At 47.4% G+C, this 16072-nt stretch overlaps 1 protein-coding gene across 2 annotated transcripts in view; it reads right to left on the bottom strand.

Annotated features, from left to right (window-relative positions):
- The window catches only part of MGAT5 (alpha-1,6-mannosylglycoprotein 6-beta-N-acetylglucosaminyltransferase), a 339352-nt gene extending 324265 nt beyond the window's left edge, over positions 1-15087 (bottom strand). For both annotated transcript variants that reach the window (XM_046018618.1, XM_046018616.1), the window contains exon 1: positions 14713-15087. The gene's annotated coding sequence lies outside the window, so the exon portion shown is untranslated. The remainder of the gene's footprint in view (positions 1-14712) is intronic.
- Positions 15088-16072: the final 985 nt, after the last annotated feature.

Here is a 16072-nt window from a genome sequence, read left to right on the forward strand (position 1 = left end):
AATTAGAGCGAGTGGCACCCACAATCTTGCACATAAATCTGTAAGGACAATCAGTAGCACAGGATCAAGAGAATTTTGCTGTTCCCTTTTCCAAAGAGCGAGCAAGAGAGATGCTGTCACTTCATTAATTAGCTTGTTAAGTACACGTATGTTCTCTTTACTCTGACATGAGCAGTAACAAGATCATGTAATGGGGCTGCTCCTAATTCCCTAAGGGAGTGGCTTTTACTCCATGAAAAATTTGATCAGTAACTAAGCCCACAGAGAAATGAAGGTTAAAAATTTCAAACTACTCAATTCCAATCTTCAGCATATTTTTTGAAACAAAGAAAAAATACGATTCCCATGATTATTTAACATGGTTGTCCAAGATATTAGTGTTGAATGCGTGAAGAACTCTCCCTAGGCTCAACTTCTAAAAAATTAGAAAGGAAATGTTCAGCATTTTCATGCTCTAAATATAGATTTAGAAGCTGTGAGAGGAAAAAGATGCACATGGCAGCACAATGACTCCGTGTCTGGAGGACAGCAAGGGCATTGGGCTCGTCTGTGGCAAAGTCATTTCCTATTAAGAGAAGTTTCCAGAAACAGAGAAAGGTTGAGGTCCTTCCCAGAAATCCAGTGATAGCTGCAGCACGGCACCCCCTAGGCTGGACACCCTGGGTGGCAAGGTGGCAACTGGACACCGATGGTGCTGTCCACGTCCACCCAAACCCTAACTTCTAGGAAATGCCCCTCCCCCACATGTGAGATGGTAATGAAGAACATCCTGGCAGCCATTTATGCAATATTTCTTAAGCAATGCGGTCTTTATTAGAGCTGGTTGTGATTGTGTAACTCTGAAGCATACAAAGAGGAAAAGAGAAGTTGGGATGTATATAGGGAATTGTCTTGCAAAATGTCCGTGGTTTTCTCCACTCCAAAGACTAAACTAGAAATCACACTTCTGCTTAGTATTCAGATAATCAGTATGTTTTTGCTTTAAATGCATCATGTACCTTGTACTGATCAATACAGCCTTGCCGGAGGAATGTTCTGACAAACTTGCCTCCTCATGTCTGATAAAAGAATGAGCCGAGGCTTGAATCAAGCTCAAATCCTTGACCAGTTCTGGTCTAAGAAGAAAAGAAGCCAAATGGGGATAAACCCACACCCCTCCCACATTCATATCTGGCAGTCCTGGGGAAAGGCCATGTTAGGAGAAGGTCAATTCCCAACAAACCGAAGAGACAGGGCAGGGTGGGTGGGCACCTCACCATTCTACACTGTGATTTCTGTACCACCACCCCCCCATCCCCGGCAGACTGGGGACATCCATAGATCCCTTCTCAGGATTTTTTTGAAGACATAAAACCAAATACACAGGATTACGGAGGAAATTGATGATACTTAAATATGGTTACCAAAATATTTTTTAATTGTGATATAATAACACATATGCTTGTTTATTAACACATTAAAAAACACTATCTAGCTGCAGGTGTAATAACCGCCATAATCTTAAAGTACTGACATATCAAGATATTGGTCAGACATCTCTAACATGAGATGAAAATATTGGATATCTGCTGGTGACAAAGTCACAGACAATAATAATCATACTGTGATTTATGGCCAATATTCAAAAGCTAAGGAGTGCTCAAATTTGGGTTAGAGGTTAGTGAAAATCAAGGTGTAGTATTTTCCTGAACAAGCTCACAGCCTGAGCTTAAAGCCTGACAGATGGGTCTGCAGTAGTTCATGTGAAACTCAGGTGATAAGATGATTTGATTCCCTACGCCTATGGTTCTTCCATAGGAGAGAATGATGAGGAGACCCACAACCGAGCCCTGGCCCAGCAGGAGCGGGAAACCACACAGACGGGAGGGTGGGTGGTGAGCACCATGGAGAGTCCACCATCCACACAGACCGAGCAGTATGGGGCCAACACATCTCTTCCTTTTTTCATAGTCGGCCACGGAAAATGTATGAGGTACAGTTTTTTTTATTTCCTAAATGATCAGTGTTAAGAATATTTAATTTAGTTGAATCATTAGACTAGAAGAAAAAAATGACTTTACAAATCACTTCTCCTAGTGCAGTGTTCTAACCTCTACCAGCCCTGAAGCTCCCAGCTTAAAGCAAACTTCTAATACCCCCTCACTATCTCAAATCAACTTCTTAGATAACCCTCCTAAACACAATTTCAAACACATATACTTGTTGCCCTAAGTGTAAATGAAAAGGAAATAACTGATAACAAACCTAACAGGTATTTGGATATGCAATTGGTTGGGTGAGACGGATCTAGAAGGCATAATGGGGGCATTAGTTGCTTGTGTTTTAATGTAAAATCAAAAAATTGGTCGGCCACAAGTGAGGACCAAAACGGGTGACACGGTAACGCCAGGGTTGGTGTGATTTTTCAAAATGGCGAACATTTCTTGGTGCATTTCCCAATGAAACAAAGCACAGTCTTCCATTGTCAGCTGAGAAAAACAATGCTTACCTAAAACATACAAAATGTTGTTTATGTGTAAGATAGGGCCTCTAGGTTCAGGCAGTAAACAGGTTTTGTTGTCCATGATTGTCTCAGAGTGTGACATGGGATACATTTCGGAGTGTAAGACTGTTGTAGGGGCTTCCGGGTGGCTCACTTGGTTAAGCATCTGACTTCACCTTGGATCATGATCCCAGGGTTCTGGGATCGAGTCCCACATGGGGCTCCGTGCTAAGCCGTGAGTCTGCTTCTCCATCTCTCTCTGCCCCTCCCCCCATTTGTGCATGTGCACACTCTCTCTAGCTCTCTGTCAAGTACATAAATAAAATCTTAAAAAAAAAAAAAAAGACTGTTCTACCCACCACAGTTAGCAACCCTTGTCCCCACCAATAAATGCTAGTAACACTCCCCAATCAACAACCAAAACGTCCCCCATAAATTTCTACAAAGCCCCCATAAGGCTCCCTGGAGCTAGCCAAAATCCCATTGCAGTGCCTAGCTCTGACCACCTCTGGGTGATGTCAAGCTGGGCCACTGAGGAGATACTCCCCAGGAACGTGCAATTTGTGTTACAAGAAATATTAGTCATGCTGGATGACTTCCCCAGTAGCTAGTGTCACCCACGTTCTGCCTTTGGGACAGAAAGAAGCCCAAGGCAGGGGAGAATTAACCAACCAGGCAGATGGACTCAAAGAGGAAGCAAAGGAGATTCCCGGGGTGCCCGGGGCCTCCTGCCCTAACATGAATTCTGCACTTTGTAGAAGCAAGCTCTATCAGGTCCCTGTTGCTAGCACTCAGAAGAGTCCAACCACATGCCTGAACTAAGGGAGGCAGTTAAGATAAAAAAAACTCAGAGGGCATCTGGGTGGCTCAGTCAAGTGAGCATCTGACTTGGGCTTGGGTCATGGTCTCAAGGTCCTGATATCAGGCCAGCATAGGGCTCCACACTCAATGGGGAGTCTGCTTCTCCCTCTTCCTCTGCCCTTCCCCCTGCTTGCATGCTCTCTCTGGGGCTCTCTCTCTCTCTCTCAGATAAATAAAAACAAATACTCAGAAGAATCTATTCTGATGTCAAAAAAGCCACCTTATTTAGGGGACATTTCTCAGATCCTATCTAAACTCTTCATGCTGTAGCTGAAGCCCATTTATTTTGATTTCTTTCTCACTGCTGATAAATAAATGAGCCAGCGACCATTCTTCACCTGGTATTTCTGATTCTAGAAAGATATATCCATATCCTTCTGAAGGCTTTTCTGCCTCAACTTCTTTTCATCAATCTCATTAGCCGTATGACATAGATAACACTGCTGTCCCTCCTTGACAGGTTTGGAAAATTTAGGTGTCAGAAAAATTTGGTCTTTAAGGGACCAAACTGGGTCTCAATAAAAAAAGATTTTTTTCCAAAGTCTTTCCAACCCCCAGAGTCCATGATTTAATGTATTTAAATTGTATTATGCTCAGGAATAATATCACCCTAATTCAGAAATGTGGCAATAAGGACCAACTGCCAGAAAGGTGTGGTAAAAAGAAGCTACCTCTGTTTCTCTCCCACTTTCACTAATGGACTCCATTATATCACAAAAAAAAGGCACTGCTGCAATCTAATGAATAAATAACTAGCACTTGAATGGAATCTGTGTCCATTTTAATTCCAGTTAGTTTCCACAAGAAAACCTCATTTAAATTTGAAAGGGGGGGCGGATACTATTACTTCAAAATGATGTATTTTAGGAATGCTCCCAAAGTGTCTTAGATAAGCCAGTCAGGTATAATGTTAAATCAAAAACCATTAATTGTTGAATCTAAGTAAATAGAGGAGAGAGTCCAAGTATGACACAGGTAAAGGGGTAGTTCACATGTGACAGATTTGTTTAGTGTCATTTCCAGAAGAACATCGGGAGAGCTAAAGGTCACTTGAACAGTGTCTTCTAAAATGGAGGGTCGCAGCTAACTGATAGTTATGAAATCAGTTCAGTGCAAGGGTCAGAAAACTTTTCTTCAAGAGCCAGGTGGTAAATACTCTAGGCTTTACAGGCCAGATGATCTCTGCCACAACTACTTAACTCTGCCATCGGAGCTTAAAAGCACCCACAAACAATACATGATCAACAGGAGTAGCCAGGTTCTAATAAAACTTCATAAAATCAGCAACGGGCCATGGTGCTGACTCCTGACCAGCATTTTTTTAAGTCCATGAAACAGAACAGGAAGCATCTGAGGGCTTCAGAGGCAGAGGGGTAGATAATGTGTCTTGAAACTCTTCTTGCTGTTATATACATGTAAATATGACTTAGGAGTTAATATGAATTTCTTACTGTACATTGGAGGTCAAAGCCAGCATGCTAGAAATAACAAATAGTTTGAGGAGGAAAAGCAAGTCTGCTTTGGACTTAAACTGTTAAGAATTTAAAAGACAACCATGTTAAAAAAGGGGGGGGGTAGAAAAAGGGTAGATACAATGAGGAAGTTCTTGAGCCCAAACTATCACCTTAAAAGAGTATTTTAAAATGTATTAAATTTGTACAAAGAATATTAACTAGTTATGAACAGTCCAAAATGATCTTCAAAAGGAAATACTTCTCACTAAAAATACTTCTCACACTATTCACCTGATGTGAGGTGTGTATCGGTTAGCAGTTGCCATATAACAAACTTCTCCAGAACTCAGTGGCTTAAAACAACCACCATCAATTGTTTCTACAACTCTACAGGTTAGTTGGCTGGTTCTGGTGACCTAGGACAGTCTTAACTGATCTTGGCAAGACATGCTGTGGAGACTTTGAGCACGGAACAGTTCAGCTGTGGGCTGGCTGGTCTAGGTTAGCCTCAGCTGATACCTCTGGGCCCATCCCCATGTGTCTCTCAGAACTCTCCATTAGGCTAGCCTAATTAGGCTAGCCTGGGCATGTTCTCATGGAGGTGGCAAGTCCAGCTATGGAAAAGGCACTCAGAAGCACGCAGGCTCTTTTAAACTCTGTCTACAGGACATTTGCTAATGTCCCACTAGCCAAAGCGTCACGTGACCAATCCCAGTGGTGGGGAAGGGATGGAAGGGGGACTACAAAGAAAGTAAGAAGTGTAGATACAGGGAGGCCATTAATTGGGGTCATTAGTGTAATCAATCTACCACAGGCAGTATTTACTGTCATCACCTTGGCAGAAGCAGAGAGATTCAACATTATTTTACATTTCCCCATTACCATTTCTCATTTTGTTTTTTCATTATCACATCAGAGGCAGATAGGCAGAGTGAAAGGAACCCAGGCTTCGGAATCAGTGAGATCCACTTTCGCATCCTGGCTCCCACACTTCTGGCTTTGTGACCCTGAGCAAGTTCCCTCTACCCCTTGGCTTCCTCACTGCAGAAGGGCTGCTGATACTACACAAGCCTCAACATGTAAATGTGCACAGCTCCATGTCTGACCACAGCAGAACTCAAATCCTAAATACTGGGTTTTGCAAACAGTCCATTTTAATACAGTCAAAAAAGATGAGGGAAAAAAGAAAATTTCCATGGCACTAAAGTTCCTTCACAGAAAGAAGGAGTTCTACATAAAGAGTAAAAAAAAATTTCTTTTCTTTTTTTTTTTTTAAGATTTTATTTATTTATTTGACAGACAGAGATCACAAGCAGGCAGAGAGAAAGAAGAGAAAGCAGGCTCCCTGCAGAGCAGAGAGCCCGATGCGGGGCTCGATCCCAGCACCCTGGGATTGTGACCTGAGCTGAAGGCAGAGGCTTTAACCTGCTCAGCCACCCAGGCGCCCCTAAAAAAACATTTCTTGACAGAGTTTTGAGCACTCCAGGAGGCAGAAAAATGGCCCCAGCGATGTTCACATCCTAATCCCTGGAACCTGTGAATGTTACCTTACAGGACACATAGGATTACATTAAGGATCTCGAAATGAGGAGATTATCCTGGATTATCCAAGCAGGCCCAATCTGATCACATTGATCCTAACATCAGAGAACCTTTCCTAGCTGTGGTCAGGGAACCAGGCTGATGGCAAAGGGACAAGAACTCAGGGGAGCATTACTGGTTTGGACAGTGGAGGAAGGAGGCAAAGCCTATGAATGTGAGCTGCCTCTAGAAGCTGAAAGAGGCCAGGAATTAGATTCTTCCATAGAGCTCCAGAAGGAGCAGACACTTGATCTTACCAAAAGAGGCCTGTGGTGGATCTCTGACCTACAGAATTATAAAACAATAAATTTGTATTGCCTTAAACCACTAAATTTGCAGTTATTTGTTACAGCAGTAACAGAAGGACTGCATAATCTTGTAATCGTTATACCAAAGGCTGACAATAACAGAACCGAAGTCTCTCTTGAAGCCACTGGAGTGGGAGGAAGAAACTGGAACTTGGAGAACACCAACTAGGCATGGCATCAAAAATGGAAAACTGCATCTGATTCTGGTTACAGGGGCAATTAGAGAAAAGGCATTATGATAGAATGAGCAACTTATTATCACCAAAAATACTTTATAGTATTTTCTTTACTTTATAGCAGTCTATAGGAAAGTGCAACAAAATCATTCTCCATATAGTCTTCAAAGACAACCTAACTATAGCTCTGACTAGCGTGTGCTAGGGAAAAGCCATATCAACAAAATTTTTCCACACAAACTTTCTAGAGACTTCTTTTAACTGACGGCTGCTCCAGATCTGCAGCTCCACTCTGATCACTCCTACTTTTCCTTTGTCGATGAGATGACAGTAAGGTAATACGCCCTAGCAGTGTAGAGACACGGACACACATACACCCTATTTCACACACAGTCCCAATTTGTTGGGCCCACAGCCCACGAATTATGCTCACAGTAAGGAAGAAAAAAAAAAATGTCTACAAAAAGTCCACTGATTGATTTAAACAATGGAACAGTAAACAAGCACGACCAAACCAGCCCTTCAAACTAGGAAAACACCTAAGCATACGAAGGACAGATTAAAGAATGTAGAGTTAGGTAAGGAGGCTAAGCTCAGCCAAGAAGGCACACTAGAAGAATCCCACTGATGTAGGAGAAGCTAAGAGATGCCTCATTTGACACATGAGGAACCGAACTCATGAAACACCAAGTTGACGCGCACGAAGACGGCCAGCTAACTGCAGAGGCTGGCCTGCCACGGCCGCAGTTTACCCATTATGCCTGGCTGCCTCGTTGATCATGTGACTGGTCATGCGCGCATGCTCCGTGCCAGGCAATGGAGCTTCCAGTCGCGCTTTCTAGACCTCCGTACTCCTTTCTGAGAGGGGTCAGATGTATTGTTTTTTTTAACCAACCTAGGGGAAAAAAAAAAAAAAAAAACAACTTTCCCTTTCTGAAGCTTATTGGACAGGAAAAAAAAAGCAAATAAAGAATGGTGAATCTATAGGGAAAAAATGATAACATTCACCCAAGAGAATTAAATCTGTACGTCCCAAATAATGGATGATGAAAAATCATCCCATAATGTCACATAATGAGGCTCTTCCCCTCCCCATCCCTTCTTAGTGCTCCACTAACCCTGGTGGAAAAATGAGAAGAGTGGGGGCGAGGGAAGTCCTATGGAAGTACAGAAGCACGAAGAAATGCACTGAAGGGACACAGAAACATCATTCTTTGCACGAGGCAGAGATAGTGCTCTCCTAAACACGATGCGTGAGAGAAAGAGTCGGTCATTTAGAAAACTCATTGGCATGAGCACTAGTAAATAAAAAATTCGGAACTGAAAATAACAGATGGTTAAGGGGAAAAAAAAGGCAGCTGCAAGGAGATTGATATCAAACTCCCTGTTCTTTGAACATAGTTGTTTCTCAGGGAAGCCATAATGAAGGTATGTGCACAGAATTTGGCCCAGCTTGCGGCCGGGTAGATCCTTAGCCACTTTCCCCCGCGGCACTCTGCCACACAGAACCACAGAACTCCGGGAGCCCGGTCATTTTCTGCTTTTTGATTCTCAATTCCCCAAAGGCAAAAACAGCTTCACTAGGCAAAACGGGTTATTTCTAGGCTGAGAAATAGGGACCAAGGCCTTTTATTTCTAAATATACAAAAATAAACATCCCTAAAGAATAGCGATAATAAAGGGTTGGTGCTTCTTCGGTAAGCATCTCAACGGTGTACTGAAGGGAGTCGAACAGCGAAAGCAAAAACAACTTGAGTTTTCCCTCAATCTTTTTTTATCCAGTAAGGGAATTTTCTTTCTTTATTCCACACCTCCTTTGCCATATGTAGAGGATTATACGTCAGGATTGAACAGAACGTTGGCACTCATTCAATCTCCTCTTACTTTTCAACATAAGAACTGAGACCCAAAGTGGTCACGTGGGCTGAAGTGATGTGTTCTTCATTTGCATACTGCTTCCCAACTGAGCTGAACTTTTCCTGGTGGGCCCTGACCAGGACTAGACTTCTAACTCCATGAGCAGCTATGGACTATTTGTTAACTAGAAAGGTTCAGAATCAGGAACAGGCAGGAACCCTAGTAGGCCCCATGTAATGGTCACATGGAAGGAATAAAATGAAAGGAGATGGTGTTTGCTGTCACACCCAACTGGAAGATTCCACGAAGTATGGTGACCCCGGTGGTCAGAGGAATATTTTCCAGGATTCCACAGACACTGTGGGAATGTCCTCACTGGCCCTTTATTGGAACTGTTAAGAAACAGCTCTGAGGCCACTGCTGGGTCACTTCTTGCCTACTCCATGCTTCTGTAGAGTGGAAATTTATGCTGAGTGGGGTCAGGAGCCCTAAGACGCGCACATACACACACACACACACACACACACACGCAGGGAGAAAACTTAAGAGTGAAATGTAAAATCCATCCCAGACTATATTCTTAAGATGTCAAACTTACCGACATGAAGAAGAGGACACCTCTTAAGTTGCTCAGATTCTCCCATGTGTGGATGGTGAAAAGATGCAGACACACCATCTGCTCCCCACCAGATCTAAGGTGAAGTTGGTTGTGAGCTCAGAGGCACAGGGGGTTTTTGGAGGGGGAAGGACAGATGCCAAATGACCAGCACATTTGCTTCCGGAATCATTTCTACAAACAAAGGGGGCACACAACTGTTATCAGTTGTTATCAATTGTTCGTGTGAGACCAAGGGTCAGAACTGAAACCCAGCTTTGTCACTGCTGTCCACTGGCTGATGAGACTTCAAGTAAGCCCTTCTTGCTCTCTGCAAGAAGGAATCCAGAAGGATCTCCCTGAACTGCTTTCCAACTCCTGAGTGTCAAAGGCTCCTCTTGGCTTTGGTTGGAAAGAAAGTGCTGGCTGCTTCAGGATGAGCTTGCTAGCCTTAATTAAGCACAGCTCAGCTAATATGGACTCTGGACCTAGACTACCTGCATTCAAATCCTCACCTGGTCACTTGCTAGCTGTGTGTGATCACAGTCAGGTTTCACAACCTCACAGACGTCCCATATATAAACTGGGAATGACAACAGAGTCCACCTTACCACTGTAGGGAGTAGTAACAGAAATAGGAAAGAAGCATATGCAATCAGGTCAACTACAGAAGGTAAATTTTTCATCCCATCTCTATTGTCCTGCCCACCTCCTGACTTCTCCATAAGGACACATAATATCTGTGATGATCATCAACACAACACACTCTCATGAGTGGACTGAGACACAAAAGAGATCCAACACTAGTACAGTGGAAGACTGTTCCGTGGAGGGTACTTATGAAAAGCATCTTACCAGTGTGACGGGACTTAGAAGCCATCTGTGCTCAGAGCTACAACACTAAGGAGTACAGCTGAGACAGGAGTGGGTGGGCGGCACACATTCCCTCCAGGGCCAGCCGCAAAAATCAGGGTGGGATGCAGAAGTGAAGTTGATGGAGAGAAGTGAGTTGGGGTAAATGGGAAGGGGACACAAACCATGAGAGACTGTGGACTCTGAGAAACAAACTGAGGGTTTTGGAGGGGAGGGGGGTGGGGGGATGGGTGAGCCTGGTGGTGGGTATTAAGGAGGGCTCCTATTGTATGAAGCTGGGTGTGGTGCATGAACAATGAATGTTGGAACACTGAAATAAATTAAATTACATTAAATTTTTTAAAAAAGGAAAAAAGCGAGGGTGTTAATCTATTTTAGGGGTAACCTTGAAGGGCCAACTTTTTTTTTTTTTTAAGTAAATCAAATGCAAACACCAGTATTTAACTCTTACAAGTAATAAAGTACTTGGATACACCTCACTCCTAAGGGCATGGGCAACAGGGTGGCGAAATACTCCTTAGCCATCCTTGATAACCAACCCAGGTGGGGCCAAGGTCCAGCAGCCCTCAACACAAGCACTGCAGGAGAGGGGGGTGGCAGGGACAGTTTATAGGGAGAACTCCACCAAACCCGGCCATGGCAGCTTATCCCCCCTTGCCTGTCCAGATCTTTCAAGCTGGACAAAAGGCCTTGATGGAAAGGCTCCTGTTTGCTTTCCAGAAGGTTTGCATTTGGATAAGAGAGTTCTGGGATTTTGAAAAAATAAAGTGATCCTTCCAACCCCTCTCACGAACACATACAGCTTTCCAGATGTGACAAAGTTGGGAAAACATGAATTTAATTGTAGCAGTGAAAAAACAAATAAATAAAACAGCCCAAGGAAGCAAACAGAGCACAAGTCCCCACACTTCCAGCTGAGAGAACATAGTTAAAGTACTAAGGCTCTTGGGACCCACCTTGGCGACCTTCCAAGAACTGGTAGTTTGCCATTAACACACAGAAAGAGAAGGTCAGATAAATTAAAAGTTCCAAAGGCAATTTTGAAGAAGGACATCTTTATCCTCAGCCCCAGCACAGAGTGTGGTTCATGGCAGCTGTGGGACAAACTCACTCCATGAACTCACCTGTGGCTGGCAGAGAGGTCACACGGGGCTCCGATTTGTGATGTTGAAAGCAGATGCCATATAGGATAGGGACCAAGGCCAAGACTAGAAACGTCAAGAAGGGCTGGGGGGATCTCTACTCAATTTCCAACACATTAAAAGGTACAACCATCTTCTGGTTATTAAGAGTGACTCTACACTTCAAAGTACTTATGAACTTTAAAGGCAGCCTAATAAAACTTGCACTGACAAGCACAACACTTATTTGTGACCCAAACCTCTCAACTGTCACCCACAGGGCATCCACCCCAAATACAAAATTATCCCCCCCCCTTTTTTAAAGTACCTGGATCCTGGAACACATACACCTTTTGTCAGCCAAAACTCTGTTAACTCTTCACCTGACACAAGGACGCTATCTCAGATTTTGCCATACACAACAACAAAGCCCAGAGACAAAGCTCCTAACAGTGTATGCTTTCCTGAGATTCCCTACAATAAAATCAACACAGGAAGCCCTTTACCCCACCAGCGGCCCACCCTTCTGAAGCCAGGAGGCAAAGACATGCAAAGAGCTTTACCTCTCTTGGGAAGGAGCAGGGCAACCACCTGCCTGAATGACCACGGAGTGAGAAAGGACATCAACCTCCCAACACAAGTCTTATGATGACTGCTCCATGCAGTTTTCTGGACTTCTCTGCAGGGCACCCTGGCCACTGTCTGTCCCCTGGCAAATCAGTCCGAGGGTGATACTGCAGTGACTCCATCTGGAAAGGTGGTGTTAAATGACTGACATCTACAAGGGATCCTGAGGAGTCACACTTCTCATGGGAGGAGCCAAAGCCCCCCCACCCAACCCCACTAGAATCACAGGGGGACTCTGGCATTTCAATGTGTTTGAAGGCCAGCTGGGCAGAAGGCTGCTTTAGTTATTTTTAAACTGAGAAAACTGAATGGGAAGGGAGAAAATCTGAATTCCTATGATCTCCTGAGAGGTCCCTTCCAGCTCCAAGATGCTACTAAAGAACACTGCATATGCACATACTTCTTTATAAAAACGTATATATGCATACATATGTGTGAATATATATATGTACTGTCTTCACACTTCAAACACAAAGCACTTGAAATGTGCGCTGCGGAGATCAAGAAGCCCATGCGCTGCTTGGCAGAGGGGCTGGGGTGCACAGATGCCATTGGCAGATTTGGGCAGGGCCCCCAGCCCTCCTGCCATCCTCCTCCGCCTAAACACCAACCCAACCAGCAGCTGTGTGTGTGGAGGCAAGCCCCACAAGGCTCTAAACCAGGACAGCAGAGTCCTTTCTCCTAGTGACTCCAGGCCTAGGTGTCCCAAACCCAGGCAAGCTGGAACAAAGGTGGAGACCAAAGGAAAAGTCTAACCCTTAAGTCCTGGCACCCAGCTCTGCCAGAGTCAGGTGTCAGGCACAGGAGGTCCTTTCTCCTTTTGTCCCACCTCCTAAAGGGGGCAAAATGGTCACCTTCTCCCTCCTCCCCTTCACTCTGTTTTTCAGGGCCTCTCCACTTCCCTCTGACTACCCAGATGGCAAGTTGGTAACTGGAGACAACTAAAGGGCCTCTAGAAAATGGAGCTGCGCTCCAACCCTAGCCGCGCCAAACTTAAGGGTGCTTATCTCTGCCTTGAACAATAACAACAAAAAGAATTTGTAGGAAAGAAGGAAGTGGGTGGTGTTGGTGAAAATCCATTTATCAAGACAGATCCCCGATGGGTTTGGCTATCATGAAAAACTGGTTTTTTATTTCTTCAATTAAAAACAAGGCAGTTCTGACCCTTCATCAAGGCTCAAGATAACCTGTGATAGAGTTGATAACATGGTAGTGGTTGGGGGCGGGGCGGGGGGTGCTTCCCGAGTAAAATCCAACCAAGTCCCTCGGGTTCTGACAATGAACACAGACGGGGATACCAGCTTCCCACATGTGTGTCTTTACAATTAGATCCCGCCGCTAATACTTGAATCTGAGTGTTTCCAGGTGCCCTGTGGCCATCCCACCCGAACCTCATACACACCGCGGCTTTCCCCTCCCCAACTTCACAGCTCTGTTAAGTGCTCAACCTTCTCTAGCTGGGACGCCAGAGCCAGGAGCGAACAACAGTGTCTGCCCCGCGCCGGGCTTGGCAATCGGAACCGGGAGCATCGGGCCCGGCATCTCCGAAAACCTTAAGCATCGCCTGCTTCCAGCAGAGCACCCCGCTGGCGCTCCGAACGAGGCTGGACAATGCAAGCGCCACCTCTTCCCTCTACCGCGCGGTAGCTACGAAACCACGGCTTTGTGTGTGACAGCAAGTGTGCGCGAACGTCCCCAGCTCACACACCCCCTTTCACCCAGTCTGCTCCCGGCGCGGGGTCGGTGCGCTCGGAGAGTGCATAGGGAGTGAGTCCACCACGCAAGCGGCCGCACCGCCAGGCCTCTGGCCTCCCGGCCTCGGACCTGGCCTCGGGGAGCGGGGGATGACATCCACACCCCCGTTCCCAGCCGCGGGGGCGGTCGGCGCCAGCAGCGCTGGGATCTGAGCAAAAGCGAGGCAGGGGCCAGGGGCACGAAACGGCGACAGGCGGGCGCCGCGCCCCCACCCGCGCGCTCGGTCGCCCCCAACTTAGCACGCCGTGGACCGGGAGGGGGGCCCAGAGGGGGCCGGGAGGGGGCCGGGCGGCTAGCGACTCGGCAGGAAGTTCCCAGGGCTGCACTGAGCATGCTCTCGGGGAGTGTGTGCGCGCGGGTGTGGGCTCTGCGCTCCCCGCAGCCTCTCTGGCGGGGCAGACTCGCGGAGCGCCCTGACGGGGTCGCGGGCCGGCGACCGGCCCCAAAGGGTGGGGGGTTCCCCCGGGCTTCCCGGTTCCCCAGCCCGGAGCGTCGCTCCAACGCATCCCTCCTCTTCTGGGCCCCGGGCCAGCCTCCCTTCTTCTTCCTCCCCACTGGCCGTTGGCTGAGCCCGCCCTGCGCGCCCCGGTTCCCGGGACCCCAGCCCGGCCCACACCCGCAGCGTGACCCCACCAGGCTCCTCCGCGGTCCGAGCGCCCATCTGCCATCCCCGGCAGCTCGCCTACAGTCCGCGCCACCAAAACCTCCTCTGGACAGTCCCTTGAAAAGCCCACAAGCCTCTTCCCCAAGGGCGCTGGGGGCCTGCTGTCTCCCCTGGGGAGGGCTGCCCCAGGCAGGTGGGCGCCTCAAGGCGCGTCGCCCGCTGCACTCCCGGGTCCCGCAGAGCGGTCGCAGCCAGGGCACCCACGCAGGCGACAGGCAGAACCCCCGGCCGCGCCGCCCTCGGTGCAGGCTCTCCCCGCCCGCGCCCAGCTCCCCGCGCCCTCCGCGGTCCCCTCTGCGTGCATCTCCCGGCGGGGATGGCGAGCCCGACGCGATCGCCCCGACCCAGTGGCTCTCACCTCCTTGTTGAACAGCAGCAATAGCAGCAGGGAGCGCCCACTAGCCGCTGTCCCCGTGGGGCCCACGACGCGGCGGGGCACGGGGTCGCGACGCCCGGAGCCTGTGATGCGGCTACCTGGGCTAGATCGCGCCCGGGGCCGCCGCGGCTGCCGCGGGAGCCGCAGGGCCGCCGCCGAGCGGGCCGCGGCAGGGACGGTCTGCAAACTCCCAGCCCTGGCGGGGCCGCGCGCGGCGCGTCCACACACAGCCCGGACGCGGTAGCGACGCTCTTCGCGGGCTCAGCCTAGCGGGGCGGGGGTCTGTCCGCAATTTCCCCTAACACCCCCAGCCCAGCGTCTCTAACTTCTCACCGCTTCTGGGCTCGCGGCTCTTGAAGGCAGGGATTCTGGCCAGGGACGTTCGGCAAACTCCCCGCCCTCCCAGGCCAGGCGCTCAGCCAATTCGGAACGCCCCAGCTTCTCAGGGGCCGTCTGCAAACTCTCAACTCTGTCGGAGAGGACTTCTAGCAACCTTTCAATTCTGCAGCCCAAAGGGAGAAAGGAGCAAGGGAGACAGGTTAATCGCGGCCATAAATAATATTCTAGCAAGGTCGGGGATGGTGTGCCAATGCTCATATGACAAAGCATCCTCCAGAGTGGTGCAGTCCAAGGTCCTCGAAGCACCAGGGGCCTTCTAGCAGCGGAGCCAATAAGACTGGGAGCTCACCCATTCACAGGTGCATACAACTTTAATAAGTGCCCTGAGTTTCTGTTTCCTTCTTCATGGAATGTGTTCTAGGTAGCCAAGTCTACTACTTGGTTTTTGTGACCTTGGACAAGTCACTTAACCATTTGAATTCAGCCTCTTTATCTGTGAGCATAATACTGCTTCAGGAGCCTATTTTGAAGATGAAAGAAAGCATATGGAAAGTACTTAGGTATACTTGGCATATGGTAGGCGCTCAATAAATAAATTCCATTTCTCTTTCTTTTTCTTCCTCCCGCCCTTGGATTCTATACACATGCTGGATGAGCTAGCTGAACACTGTACTATTGTAAATTCACAACGAAATAAATCACATCTCATGCCCTGAAGGTACCACAAACGTTGGTTGACAGGACATATTAAATCCAATCGAGCCCCCGGAGAGATGGTCATACATGTACATCAGAACATTATAGATCATTGTTAAGCAGGATCTAGAATGGAGGGAGAATGACCTGGTGGATCACCTCAGAGGTCAAGATGACAAGGTTCGTAATCCCAGCATGTTTCAGGCCCCATAACCAGTCACTACATCAGATTACTGTATGAGAATTATGCCCCTATTTCACTCCTCCCTGGGGTCTTCTGTCTGGAATTTAGATCACCCCACTCTGC

The sequence above is a fragment of the Meles meles genome, chromosome 9 (assembly GCF_922984935.1).
Source record: "Meles meles chromosome 9, mMelMel3.1 paternal haplotype, whole genome shotgun sequence".
Lineage (NCBI taxonomy): Eukaryota > Metazoa > Chordata > Mammalia > Carnivora > Mustelidae > Meles > Meles meles.